The 15,251-nt window shown below is 39.8% G+C and overlaps 1 protein-coding gene and 1 long non-coding RNA gene across 2 annotated transcripts in view; one reads left to right on the top strand and one right to left on the bottom strand.

Annotated features, from left to right (window-relative positions):
• The window catches only part of BCKDHB (branched chain keto acid dehydrogenase E1 subunit beta), a 232,473-nt gene that overhangs the window by 132,196 nt on the left and 85,026 nt on the right, over positions 1–15,251 (top strand). The window lies entirely within an intron of this gene.
• LOC123942678 lies at positions 264–15,094 on the bottom strand. Its single transcript, XR_006818456.1, has 3 exons — positions 14,984–15,094; positions 8,872–8,979; positions 264–365 (listed from the first exon to the last, which is right to left on the bottom strand). It is a non-coding gene; the product is annotated as an uncharacterized LOC123942678 (long non-coding RNA).

The raw sequence follows: 15,251 nt of genomic DNA, 5'->3' as shown, positions 1-15,251 counted from the left end.
CACTTTGACACAGAAAGTCAACTGAATTAGACACTGGGGATTTAAAGATGTTCATTCACATTGTGTTCTTGGGAGAGATTGATCAGCCACACAATAGTACTAGTATTTTTTGATAATGCCAAGAAAATGTTTATGAAATGGTTGCTGCAGGGACACAGAGCTGGGACAAACCACAATCTTAGGGGGATAGTTTTCCAAAGAAGAATTCAAGAAAGGTTTTCTGTAGGAGAGGGGAAAAATTCTTCCCCTAAAAGGCCAGGAAACAAAAAATAGATGAAGTCAGAGGCTGGGACACATTCATTTGTAGCTTTTTGAGCTTCTTTCCTTGCTGGATCCCCCTTGGCATCTGGTCACTGTGTAGGTACCTGGTAAAGGCATGATGGAGATCATTTTAAGATCATTTTAAGAAATATTCCTTTCATTTGTACTATCAGTTACAAAGTTGAACTGAGTCTAATAGCGTTAGAATAATTGGGATTGCAAATGATTATTTCCAAGTGGAGTTCTCTGTACTATTAGGCAAGGTGTTGACTCCGGGGCTAGGTTAAAGAATGTCCCAGCGAATGAACAGCACCTGTATGGCATTGCTCTTTCCTTCCACTCTCAATTTCAATGAATTTAGTAAAGAGATGAGTACAATCTTGTTGAAATAAAAGAAAGGAAGATATTTTAAGACCAGCATGTGGGGGGCACCTGGGTGGCTCAGTGAGTTAAGCCTCTGCCTTCGGCTCAGGTCAAGATCTCAGTGTCCTGGGATCTAGCCCAGCATCGGGCTCTCTGCTCAGCAGGGAGCCTGCTTCCCCCTCTCTCTGCCTGCCTCTCTACCTACTTGTGATCTCTCTCTGTCAAATAAATAATAAATACAATCTTTAAAAAAAAAAAACCAGCATGTGGGAATCATACTTCAAGATAACCTTGATTAATAATTTGTGATTCTGTGACCTGTGAACACTCTGAACTGTTCAACAATATAAAATGAATACATTTGTAGGAGTGCAGAAATGTGATTTTATTTCTCTGAAATTGAACTTAGATTAGCTCTGGAATCTCCTTTTCTGCTGGTAGTGAGCAAACATGGAATATTGCTACTTTACGTTAACCTCTTTAGCACATGGGAATAAAAACAGTCAAGTGCAAGATTTAATGCAAACTCATAGTGCTTCTTGGAGCTGTTCCCATCCTGTGGTTCTTCCTCCACTTCCACCCATGCCCACTCCCCAACATACTCCAGATAGTCTCAGTGTAGGGAAGAAGGAAGGAATCCGGCTATCTAGTTGTCCCTTGGGGCTCCCCAGCCTTTCCCGTGTCTCTCATCCTGATTGAGCTTTGCCTTTGTCCTCATGTTATCCTTGTTGCTGTGTCAGTAGCTGGGGCATCTTATGATTGATGATTTAATTTTTTTTTTTTAGGTAAGCTAAAATCATGATGACTGCTTGCTGATCCATTGGCCAGCCCCATAGTTCTTCATGTTCATTATTCCCAGTTCCTCCCCTGTAGCTGCAACAAGAGCCCTGTGATACCTCCCTTGAAGGGGCCTGAGAATGTTTTTGGATTTCTTTCACATTCCACTAGAGCCAGGATGAAAGGGAAGCTCAGAGCTCTCAATCCCATTCTGTCTCAGCACAATTACTGCTCTGTGATATCTACCCAACAGTGACTTGGAGGGCCCATCCAAATGGTTCTCCCAGAGGTATTTAGATAGATTTAGATAGGAAGCTGAGCATAAGCCCTGATGTTTGTGGATATCCTCCTCAGTCTGTCTGATTGTTGTTGTTGTTTTTAACAGTCTTACCACCCCATCTCCTGTTTATCTCCCTCCGGACATTCACTTGCATATATTATATATACCTTCAAAGCACCCCGATATTGTCTAAACTCCAGTTAGACATCTTGGTCCTTACCTCTTCCTACCAGCCAATCACACTTTGTTCTCCTACAACCAGGAAAACTGCTCTAATGTCACGTTGCGCTATTATCCTATCAAACTCTACGAGTCACTTTCATAGGAACTCTCAATCCTAGGTGTTCCAAGTCAAATGCTTTTGGGACATCAAAATGTATCATTTCTCTCTCAGGCTCTTGCAGCACTATTGCTGCTGCTGATCTCATTTAAAAAATTCTATTTGCAAAGTTAGAACTGAACAACAAAGTGTTTGTTCTTGGCTGTGCCTGCCTGTCCCCCAAAGCTGAAGGTGACTCAGCATTGGTGGGTACAGCACCACAATCAGTAAGAATGAAAAACAGATCAGGTAATATTTCAAAAATAATATTCTGTTAACTCTTTTTGCTTAGACCTGAGTTGTTACAGACCAGGAGAGGAATCCTCAATCATTTATGACCCTAACTTTGTGATGATTCAGGCTGATATCCATGCATATTTATAAACAGAATTGTTAGTTTGTCTAAATGTGTTACAGGTGAGCTAATGTTAGGTGTTGAGGGGAAACTGTCAGCCAAAATTTAAATTCTGACTCTTCTCTGATTCACTTGGATGGCTTTACAATTTATTGAAACCTTCCGGCATCTTCTTTCTTAAACAGACAGAATGACTCACATATGACAATAAAGCATATTGTCTACTTCTGGAGACTCAGAAGTAAAGGATGTCAGCAGCCAACCAAATTCTATTATTGGAGACATAAAATGAACAGAAATGGGTCTTGAAGTGACCCCTGTTCCATTCCTAAAATAGCTGCTTGGACGCTCATGACTGAGTGGCTGCTCATGGTCGTGTTAGCGGATGTGTGTGATGTGGGGGCCACTTGACCTGGCTACGTCAGGGTGGTTTGGATGCTTTCTGCTACTTAGCATGCAGAATGCTCTAAAACCTGGTTGCCTCACAGTTTTTCAGAGAATAAAGTGAGATAATCTCTGTGAATGTTGTCAACTTCAACTCTATGCAAGTGTTAGGTTGTAATCTTTAAATTTTTACTAACTCTCCTGCTGTAACTCTTATTTCTCCTTCATGTAGTTTTCCTTTGTTTCATTGCTTTCAGATATTCATGCCTGGAAAGCTTTTTTTTTTCCTTCTTTTTAAAGAAAATAAGCTTAGACTCAGCACCCTACATAGTCGGTCTCATCTATTATCTTGACATTTTTTCCACTTTTTAAACCATGTCCTGGGGCTTCTTTGATTCTTTTTGGGTCTGCGACTCTTCCTATTGTGTGAACACAGGAAATGTTTCCAAATGTGCTATTTCTTTTTAAAAACTGAACTACGCTCTCTGCTGCATAGTTTTATTTTTTTCTTGAGACTTCGTTGGGCTTACTACTTATAAATTGGTCTGGAAAATGATTGATTCGAATTCAACATTTGGATCAAGTGACACTTACATGCAAAGTATAGTGACGGTCCTGGGGAGAGGGATGAGCCCAGGCTGTCCAGGCTTCCCACTTCAGTGGGAGTCAGCAGTGTTATCATTCACCAAGGCTGAGAACACAGGCGTGGAGTAGAGGAGGGAAGGGTTGGACAGAGTCGGGGAGTAGGGAGAGATTGATGTTAGTTTGGGACATGGGGAAAGCTTGCCTAGGAGAGGCTCTGACTCATGTGACAGATTGAAGCCATGGGAGTGAATGGAAGAAAAGAGAGATGGATTTCCTGTTGAATGACTACCAGACTTGCTATGGTTATTCTTCTTAAACAGATATCCCCTCAAGATAGCTACTGTGATGTTGAGGTATCTATGTGTTCAGTGTGATTGATAGGCTTCTCTGGAAATGCACAGTTTGAAATCAGCAACCAACTTGGACTAGAACGTCTCAACCTTGGCACTATTTGGATTTTGTTTCAGATAATTCTTTGTTGTGAGTGACTGTCCTGTGCATTATGGGGTGGTTAGCGGGATCCCTGGTCTCCCCCCACTGGACGGTAATAGTCTTTCACTCCCTACCCCTCCTGCTGTTGGCTGTGACAACCAGAACTGTCTTGCAGACGTTGCTAAATGTCCCATGGGCTACATAAAGCCACCTTGGCAAGTTCTTCTCTTGAGTTTATGTAAAGCATTTTTGGAGGAGCTCTATTGGCTTTTCTGTTCTTAAACAGCTAAAAAATACATTTGCTTCTGCAATTATCCTGACCCCCATTTTAGGAAACAGGCTTCTTATCTTGAAAGACTTATTAAATAATTTTACAGTTTTTTAAAAAAAATCATGTACTGCACATAAAAGTACAGATAGCTATCAGTTTTAAATCAAATTATGTTCTTCTCTGTGAATGTATCATATATAAAAGAAGGGGACACTGCATTCCAGAGAGTGACAGAACTAGCGGTTGTGACCCAGGAATTGCTGATAGTTCTTCATGTGTCCACATTCGAAGGCAGACCATCCAAAAGAGCTACCTGAGAGTACTCTTGGGGTTGGAGGTAAGAGGGCGGGGTTCAAGTGAAGCAAATATGAACTTTGTTATAGGAATTGGAATGTAAAAACTTTAAAACATGAGAGCTAGTCCTTAATATTTTCAAACGTACATAGTTTATAGTTCTTAAAGAGAAAGAATATAAGAAAGTAACTTAAGTTACCTGCCATAGTGGCTGAATTAACCTGTAGCATGAAACACTGCTCTTAGAGTTAGTACCCAAGTTTATTAACACATTTCTAAGTATGTCAGTGGCAAGCAGTGGCCTGTATATGTGTTGCTCTGAAATGGTGCTATTGGTTATTCCGCTAGAGTGCAAATTTTATAAGGACAGGGATTTTGTTCTTTTTGTTCACTTGCCTTTCTTCACGTCCCCCATGTCCTGTTACAGTCCCCAGTGGGGCACAGTGGCCTGGGGAGGAGCCTCCCTCCCAGAATATTTAGCCTCCTCTTTGGCTGCATTTCCTCCCTGACCTCTGGCCCCCTTTCTCGCAGCCTAGTGTTCTTGACCCGCAGCTGGGGAGAGCCCAGGCTAGGAGCTGAGACCGTGGTGCATCACCCCTTCTCACGGATCTTCCAGCATTTCTTCCTAAACTGTCACAAAATCGTGGCTACTGTACCTTTTCTGTGCCTCATAGAATTGTGGCTACCAGACTTTCAAGCTCAATCTTAATCTTCTTCTACCAAACAGAGGAAGAGAGAAGATGAATTCGAGCTTTGTAACATGTGTTCAGCCCACACTCAGAGGCATCCATACCTACTTTCTCAAAATCCAGTAATGACCTTGAATAGAAATGGGAGGAGAAGAGAAAGAATACAGAGTTGGAAGGTCTTTATACTGCTTTTCCTCCTGTGGGCAGGAAGAGTGGTCTCTGGACAGCTGAGGAAGGTGAGGGCCTTGTCTGTGTACTTCTGTCATTCGATTGGAGTGGCTAGGTCACTTTGGAACCGGCAACTGTATTTTATCATTTAAGGCAGAATTTGTTTTGGGCATGCCTTGTCTTATACAGTACAGGAAAGATGGAGTAAACATAGTCTAGTTAACTCTCAGTCTCCTCTCATGAGAGTCTCCATGGTCCAGTGGCCAGAGCACGTTTATCCAAGCTTAATTACTGGCTGCCTGTGTGAACTTGGTCAAGTTACTTAACCTCTCTTGTTCTGACTCCTCATCTGGGAAAGCCCACTGAGGGTTGTCAGGATTTAATGTGACCATTGTGTAAACATGTGTAGTAGTTTTTATGATTTATGCACTGTAGATCGTTTATTTACTCAGGAATTGTGTGATTCTGCTCTGGGATTATTCTCTGGTTGTCCAGGGATTCTTTGGCTCCACAAGGTAACATCCTTGATTAAGTCATTTACCTTTGCGTACCCTGGATTCCTTCTATTCAAAACAATACAAGGAAATGAAAAATCTTTCACTTTCTAAGCTCTAATATTCAATTTATTTTGCTATCTAGAACTCTCAATATTTTCGTTAAAAATCCATCCGTTAACTCATTTGAACTTGACTCATCTAGGTTTGAATAGCTATGGCAACTGTGAAGTCTTTCACAAATAATTCTATCATTTTTAGACAAGTATGTAACAATAGAGCAAATGGGTTCATTGATATTTAATAACTTAGTATGTATTAAGGAATCCTATGCAAGGTTAGAAGACAGTGTAAACTGATTTAGAATGCCTCTTGAGTGCTCAGCATGTTAACAGGGACATGAGACAAAGGCAAAATTCTATCTCATATTTGAATATTTTTAGCCAAATGCTCTTAGTTTCCGAGCACTCTGTTGCTGTGGGGGGGGGGGGGGAGCGAGCCGTGCATCCTTTCTGTGTTTAGATTTTTCTCCTTCTACCGTATGTTTATTGTATAAACCAAGGAGATTACATACAAGTTAGAGACAGCAGCTTTCGCTCCAGGCTTCTGTTTTCAAGTATCACCCATACCATGGAAAACTACTCCTTATGTCTTGAAGACCATCTCCTTCTTTTACTTATTTCTGTTTGTTTATAGTGTTTGTAGCAACACCAACATCAACAGATGGTTGATTCCCGCGTATATAATTTTTAAGGTAATGACGACAGGGGGTTAAATTATTAAGACTCAAATCAAACTCACAAAAATACTTTCCTCGTAAGCTGTGTAGATTTTTGATTGAATTATTAACTTAGGGGGCTCTGCTGCTGCTACATAAAAGTCAGTGGGGACTTTAATCATGCAGATATTTAAAAACCACTGTGAACAGAGTAAGAGTCGACACAGAACAGAGACTCGATTTTATGCCGTAACAGTAACTAACAGAATTCTTACTGTGGTGCCAGGCATCATGTTAAGAACTTTATGTGCATTATGTCAGTGGAATATCCCAACAGTATTCCCAGGTAGACACTAGGTAGGTGCTGTTACTCCACCCATTTTACAGATGAAGAAACTGAGGCGCACGTCGAGAGACTTGCCCGTGTTCACCCAGCCAGTGAGCTGCAGGGCTGGGGGGTTGATCCATGCTTGCCCACATCCAAAGCCAGTGCTGAAGTTGCATTTTACCACAAAATTTCCAAAATTTCCTTCATATGACACTGGGGCTTTTATTTATTTATATTAAGTCTAGTGGCAAATTAAATGGTTTCTGGAGAAATTCAAATCCAAACAATGTTACTGCTGAGATCTTTGAGATTATTTTGTCATTAGCAGTTGTTGAATAAGACTGTGTTTTAAACTGGACATGGTCAGATAATTAGGAAAGTACCTTCATTCTCCACTCCCTGGCATTTCAGCTGTAAAACCACATTTTGACAAGGTAATTAGTTACAAAGTATTTTAACAAATTTTCTGAACTTAAATTTTCTCAGTAGAAACTTTTTAATTTTAAAAAATTTCTAAATTGTTTTTAAAAGCATTGCTTTTAAAACTGCATCCAAAATAAAGCTATGTGTTTTGCACAAAACTGGTAATATACGGCTACCATCATAGAGAGTTACTTATCCGTGAAAATATAATGTTTAATATTTACAGCCATTTAAATCTGAATTACTCTCAACACGGCAATTTTGCAAATAGTAATTTACATCTAAGAGATACTAAGACACAAAAATAGCATAAATATTAAGCATTAAAAATAAAATTGAATGATTAAGATCTGTCACACAGTTAAAGCAAGGCCATTACCTCTTTATAAAGTATCTTACAGTGTAGACTTTCCTTCTGCTCCTTCTTCCTTCTCTTTCCTCATCTCTTCCTCCTACCGGCATCCCGTTCATGACTGTGATCATTATTATCATCCTATCCATCAGTTTCTTCCAAACATCAACGTCAGTGCATTAATTGCAAGCAACAGAAACTTAGGCCATTACTTCCAGCCGGTGAGCAGTCTAGCCTTCTAAGCGCAGTGTGCCATGCAGGTGTTAGATTTTTCCGTATGCTGAGACTTAAAAACGGCTGGGAATCTCCACACTGTTCTCCAAAGTGGCTGCACTAACTTGCATTCCCACCAACAGTGTAAGAGGGTTCCCCTTTCTCCACATCCTTTCCAACACACGTTGTTTCCTGTCTTGCTAATTTTGGCCATTCTAACTGGTGTCAGGTGGTATCTCAATGTGGTTTTAATTTGAATCTCCCTGATGGCTAGTGATGATGAACTGTTGGTTACACTGTTGGTGGGAACGCGAGTTAGTGCAGCCCACTTTGGAGAACAGTGTGGAGACTCCTGAAGAAATTAAGAATAGAGCTTCCCTATGACCCTGCAATTGCACTGCTGGGTATTTACCCCAAAGATACAGATGTAGTGAAAAGAAGGGCCATCTGTACCCCAATGTTTATTGCAGCAATGGCTACGGTCGCCAAACTGTGGAAAGAACCAAGATGCCCTTCAACGGATGAATGGATAAAGAAGATGTGGTCCATATACACTATGGAGTATTATGCCTCCATCAGAAAGGATGAATACCCAACTTTTGTAGCAACATGGACGGGACTGGAAGAGATTATGCTGAGTGAAATAAGTCAAGCAGAGAGAGTCAAGTATCATATAGTCTCACTTATTTGTGGAGCATAACAAATAACATGGAGGACATGGGGAGATGGAGAGGAGAGGGAGTTGAGGGAAACTGGAAGGGGAGATGAACCATGAGAGACTATGGACTCTGAAAAACAACCAGAGGGTTATGAAGGGGTGGCGGGGGTGGGGGTGGGGGGGTGGGGTGGGAGGTTGAGGAACCAGGTGGTGGGTAATAGGGAGGGCACGTACTGCATGGAGCACTGGGTGTGATGCCAAAACAATGAACACTGTTATGCTGTAAATAAACAAATTAAAAAAAAAAAAACGTCTGGGAAGTACTAGAAGAATAGGGTACCCAGCTGATCAAGGGATGAAAGAAAGTTGCAGGAAGTAGTGGATGGTCTTTTCAGGTGTCACTTGGCAGGGGGTGGGGGGGTGGGGTTGGTCAATGAGATTTTGATCTTTGTGCAGTCATGCTATTTATTCATATGTCAGCTTTCAGGAGTGTTTTCTTAGCGTTACCTTTGGGGTCTGCGTCCATTCCTTGCTCAAGAGAACATCAGGTGCTTTGGTTGATGGCACCTTCTTGTCATCTTACAGAGAGGGGACAACTTTCAAAGGAAAAATAACCTGCAGGAGAAAGAACATGGATGGTCGAGAAAATCGCAACATGTCCTATCATCTCATGTCACTTCATCATGCATAAAAACAATATATCTCTCTTGATATGCTAGTCACACGTGATCTTTGGCCCCAAACTAGGCTGCATATACAATGTTTTTCTGGATACTATGTATCATTTCACAATGAACCTTGCTGTAAGATGTTTTTAAACCATAACTTGTTCTTAACCCTAAAAGAGGAGATTGAAGTTTTAGCTTTTATAGATCATTAATTCCTACGAAGGTTTCTAAAATTTAAATATTGGTAAAATAGAAATATGTTTTTAAAGTATCTTCAGCACTGGAATTAGGTTGTCTTCAGGCAACATTTTATAAGTAGTCATTTCTCTGCTGAAATAATCACGGTCCTTTATTACAATGTAATTGCCTAAGAGGTATCAATGTTTGCATTTGTTTGATTTCGGCTTATGCTGGACCATCAAGGATGGGCCATAGCACAACTACCTTTTCCCTGTTTATAGTCTAATCTAAGAAAGTAAAAATTTCTCCTCTGATTTCTTAGTATCCTAATATATTATTAGTACTTTATATCTTTTACTGTTTTATCCTAACCCTATCCCTGTTTCTTTCAGGGAAACTTTTTTTTTTGTTTGTTTGTTTGTTTTGTTACATGTCATTGTTTTTAAATTGGATTCTTTCTGAAAATTTATGTTTCTCTCCGAATTTGGTATTATGGAGTGTGATTGTAAAGTAATGTGAGTGATCTTTTTAGTTGTCCATAAACAAATTTTAAAGATAATTATAAAACAGAATTCCGAAAAGCCTTATGGCTAGCATAATGTGTCTTTAGTATTTTGAAGCACAACATTCATTATTTGCTTAAAAATTAATCTGAATATATTAACACTATGGGTTATATTTGTCTTTTGTTTTTTTTGGTCCTAAATAATTTTTTAGTTTTAATATTGAGGTATAGTTGACATACAAAGTCATATTAGTTTCAGGTGATAACACTGTGCTTTGATAAGTCTATACAGTGCTCAGTGCTCGCCATGCTCAGTATGGTTGTTTTTTCTATATACTTTAATGTATATACTCAACAATCTTCTAGATTTTAAAGTCCTTAAAGACAGAGCCCAAGTGTTACTTTTATTGGTTTTGTACCTTATTAGCTTTGCTGACTGTACACTGTACTGCATAAACGGCCGTATGGAAAAGAGATGTGTCCTATGTAATTCCTCGTGAGAATTATAACATAGTAATTACTATTTTGCCCAAGATCTGTTAAAAATAGCCATTCTTCTACAGTTTGCCAAAAATGAATCTTCCATGAAAGGTTTTTCACATTTTCTTTCTCCCTTTCCACTGGTAGTGGCCTCTTTCTGTAATTAAAAACTTTGGGTATTAATTTCTCAATACTTTAATTTACAAAAAATGAAAGGACAACATTCAGATCATCGCAGATTGTTCATCACGTGGGAGCCCAATTATCTCTGTATAGTATGTAGTAGGGGGAAACTAAATATGGAAAGAGCCATCACCTTTCCATGTTACAGGATAATAAAATGAGAAGGATTTTATCCCTGCCTTAAAGCAGAGAGGGATGAAAATCATGGGTTGGTTCCATGTGATTAGAGAACAATGGAAACTTAGTTGTCCATATTGGAATTATGTTGTGTAATGTCATATGGAATATATCCTAGCCTCTTAAGCATAATGAATATTCCTCATATACTGCATATAATGTTTCTTTTTTTTTTTTAAGATTTTTATTTATTTATTTGACAGACAAAGATCACAAGTAGGCAGAGAAGCAGGCAGAGAGAGAGAGGGGGGAAGCAGGCTCCCTGCCAAGCAGAGAGCCCGATGCGGGGCTCGATCTCAGGACCCTGAGATCATGACCTGAGCTGAAGGCAGAGGCTTTAACCACTGAGCCACCCAGGCGCCCCGCATGTAATGTTTCTTATTCTTATTAGGGAACATTTAAATATACAAAAATCTTAAACATAGTATCCTAGTCATGAAAATTATTTAGGGACAAGTGATAATATAATAAGCCAGCTGCAAAAATTTGACTTCTGGGTTCTGGTAGGATGACTCTGCCCGCAGGGAAGTGATTGGTGCTGTAATGCCGTTTGCCTTTGTTTATTTCTCCCTGTATTGGAAGAAATTCTGTCTTTCCTTCCCCTTCATGTCTTCCTTTCTTTCACACTACTACCACACTCACAACACTTCTGACACTTCTGGTCACTGAAGGTGTGCCTCCCCCCAGCAATTCTCCAACACTAGTGGGGTGTCCTACAATTTAACTCTATTCTGGCTCTATTAACCGTCTCCCTGGAGATAGCATGGTCAGACCTCAGTTGTACAAGATGGCTGCCACCCCACTTCAGATGCCAGTTGCAAGGAGTGGGTCCCCAGTTTATCTACAACTTCTGTCCAATTTGACTATAAATTGGAGGTTCCTGTGACCCTTTTCTAGGCTCAATTAACTTACAGAAGTCACAGAAATGCTTAGGCACTGATGTTTGCCAGCTTATTGAAGGATATGATAAAGGATACAGATGAGCAGACAGATGAAGTTTTAGATAGGGCAAGTGTGGGAGGGCGCTGTGCTCTGGAGCTCATATCGCTATGGAGTTGAGCTATGTCACCCTCCTGGTACATGGATAATGTTCACCCACCTGGAAGCTCTCTGAACCCCATACTACTGGAATTTTTATGGAGGCTCCATTATGTAGGCATGATCAATTTTTAATGATCCGTTTTCAGTCCGTCTCCCTTCTCAAGAAGACTGGGGGAGGGGTGAAAATTCCAAGCTTCTTATCATGGCTTGGTCTTTCAGGTGACCAGCTCCCTCCCATCCAGGAGTCATCCGAGAGCCTACACAGAGTTGCCTCATTAGGACAACAGACAATCCTATCTCAGGAAATTACAAGAACTATAGCCCTGTATTAGGAACTAGGGCAAAAACCAAATAATCAAATAAAAGATGTTCCTGGTGTGCTTGTCACTTAGGAAATTACAAGAATTTTAGGATCTCTGTGCAAGGAACTAGGGGAAGAAACTAGTATGTATTTTCTATTATCTCACACCCCTAAAGGTTGGAAGTTATCTTTAAGAAACCATTAATTTCCCTTTGGGTCATCAGGTTGGCAGCAAATAGTAAACTTAAGTCAATAAAATTCAGAGTTGGCAAAAATGATTTCATGTTATTTAACTTTTTAAATGTCACATTTATATGTATTTATACAATCTGTGTGCGTGTGTGTATGTATACGTAAGTATGTCTATATGCCTATATGTGTATGTATGTATACATGTATAATTATTTAAGGAAACCTCTATCTAAATTCACAAAATCGCCACTTTTTTTAAGAGAGAGAAGCAGGGGCAGTGCCAGTGGGGGGGTTGGATGGACAGAGGGAGAGGGAGAGAGACAATCTTAAGCAGGCTCCCAACCCAGATGTGGGGGCTCAATCTCACTACCCTGAGATCATGATCTGAGTTGAAATCAAGAGTTGGATGCTTAACCAACTGCACCACCCAGGTGCCCCAAGATAGCCAATTTTTGTAATATTTTTTATAGTTCAGCTGTTTTATTTAGAAAGCAGTCTCATGGTAATTCCTCCTAGATTTAACTGAAAAGCACTTTTCCCTGTGTTGGTAAAACCAGGTAGCTTTCTTTAAGGCTTCAGTCATACTTTTAAAATTAAAAAACTGATTGACACCTGTTAGCTTAGCTTTTCAGGCAGGAAATAGAATTGTTAATAATATTTAGCCATGATAAATGTGGTGTCTCATAGTACCCCCCCCTTTTTGGGACAACAATATTGTTCAAAACAGAGATTTCTAAGAGACAATTTCTGGCTAACAGGAGAGGATGTTTTCAAATTTGCATGTTCATGATAGGTAATTTTACTTTAAAAAATCTAGTAGTTGCTTACAAATGTGAATACCTACATTATTAAAAACAAATTTCACACAGAGAAAGACAAATACTATAATATGATCTCACTTGTATGTGGGATCTAAAAAAAATCCTAAACTCATAGAAACAGAGAACAGGTTGGTGGTTGCCAGGAGCAGAGGTGAGTATAGGAGGTGGGGGAAATGGGTAAAGGTAGTCAAAGGTACAGACTTGAAGTTGTAAGATCAGTAAGTTCTGAGGGTCTAATGTACAACACAGTGATTATAGTTAACATATCGTGTTGTGTACTTGAAAGTTTCTAAGAGAGTAGATCTTAAAAGTTTTCACCAATTACAAACACACACACACATACACACACACAATTGCAGCCATGTTTGGTGGTGAATGTTAGCAAACCTTAATGTGGTAATCATTTTGCAATATATATGTGTATCATTGCACGTTATAAATTTCCACAATATTGGGGCGCCTGGATGGCTCAGTGGGTTAAAGCCTCTGGTCCTGGGGTCAAGCCCTGCATCGGGCTCTCGGGCCTGCTTCCCCCTCTCTTTCTGCTTGCATCTCTGCTTACTTATGATCTCTGTCAAATAAATAAACAAAATCTTAAAAAAAACAACAACAAAAAAAACCAAAACCCTTCCACAATATTATGTCAGTTCTGTCTCAGTAAAGCTGGGGAATAAATAAGAATAAATTGGGAAGAATAAATTTTCCTGTTAGAGTTGGTAGTTTCTTTGTTATGAGTTCACTTTTTTTTTTTTAAAGATGTATTTATTTGACAGAGATTACAAGTAGGCAGAGAGGCAGGCAGAGAGAGAGAGAGAGGAGGAAGCAGGCTCGCAGCTAAGCAGAGAGCCCGATGCGGGGCTCGATCCCAGGACCCTGGTTAAAGAGGCTTTAACCCACTGAGCCACCCAGGCGCCCATGAGTCCACTTTTTAAAAGAAAAAAATTATGTTTAGCTCTTTGACAAATTAGTTTACTGGGCAGCTACTATGTACTGAGGTACCATGGCCCAGTCTTAAAAATAAGTTCTTCCTGTATGAGGTATATATTCTTACATTCAGCTGACTGACTACTTTAAAGAAAAAAACATTCCTAGTTCCTCTTTAATATCTCTTTATCTGCACACCCCCACATACCTTGACCCCCAAATATATACATACATATGCACACACATATATCTGATACTATGTACTTACCTGTATGTATATGTGTATGATATATAACATAAATGTAAATATCTTGTGTTGGGTAACTGATACATAATTTTTTCTGTTTTTATGATAAAACCTATAAATCAGGGAATGATGTATAGTAATAATGCACATTTTCAGGATTTAAATTCCATGGTTAAGTATTCCCTATTATAAGTGGGTCAGTTGGTTAAGTGGCTGCCTTCAGCTCAGGTCATGATCTGGGATCGAGCCCCACATCGGGCTCCCTGAGCCTGCTTCTCTCTCTCCTCCCAGCTTGTGCGTCTCTGCCTCTCTCTCCAATAAATAAATGAAATCTTAAAAAAAAAAAAAAAAGTATTCCCTATTATGTATCCTTAATTTTCCACTTACTGTTCTGGCTCTATAGTATGTCCTCTACATTAATGTCTTCACAGACTTTTTCCTTTTCTTTGTTTGGCTGAAACAGTATTAAATGGAGAGTTGGAGGAAGCACTATTTCTTCCTGAAAGTCTGAAAGCATTCAGAGAGCAGTGGCAGGTTATTTTCACCAGCTCATGGACAGCTTTCCCAAGAGAAAAGGTCACCAAACTGAGCTAAGGATTCATATTTTCAGGGGCTTTTGGAGCTTGAAGGGACATCAACAATTGTTTATCTGACTCTCAGAAAACCCATAGAACGCTGATTACACAGAGAGGCAATAGTTATGGATTCTGACACTTCCTTTTGAAGGATACCAGAGAAAATCCTCAACAAAACTTTAACTTCCTTAAAAAGAGTCAGACTTGCAAATATCTTTTTCATCTCTAGCCTGTAGTTCTGTGGAATAAAAAGTTCTGAAGCAGCAGACAATGATTACTGACCCTCTCTTTCCCACCTTTCCTGCGTGTTGGCCTTTTGTCTTACCTTGTCCCTTTGGTGGGTTTGATGCTTGGCGTTAAAGATGGCTCTGGGCTATACCTGAGCAACGGGAGGATGAGGATCTGCCTTCTCTCAGCCCAGGGTTCCTAGTTTGGGGTTTATCTCCTGAACAGCGATCCTGTGAGAATAAATGTCAACATTTATTCCACGATGACAGGCGTTAGGAGACAGAGCAAGAGTGGAACAGCACAAGCACATTCTGTCCCTGGAACTCAGGTTAACATAAACCATATTCTTCACCTTCATGTATCAC

This window comes from Meles meles, chromosome 5 (genome assembly GCF_922984935.1).
Source record: "Meles meles chromosome 5, mMelMel3.1 paternal haplotype, whole genome shotgun sequence".
NCBI classification, from domain to species: domain Eukaryota; kingdom Metazoa; phylum Chordata; class Mammalia; order Carnivora; family Mustelidae; genus Meles; species Meles meles.
Note: the sequence above shows the minus strand (reverse complement) of the source record. Positions and strands in the feature narration are given on the sequence as shown.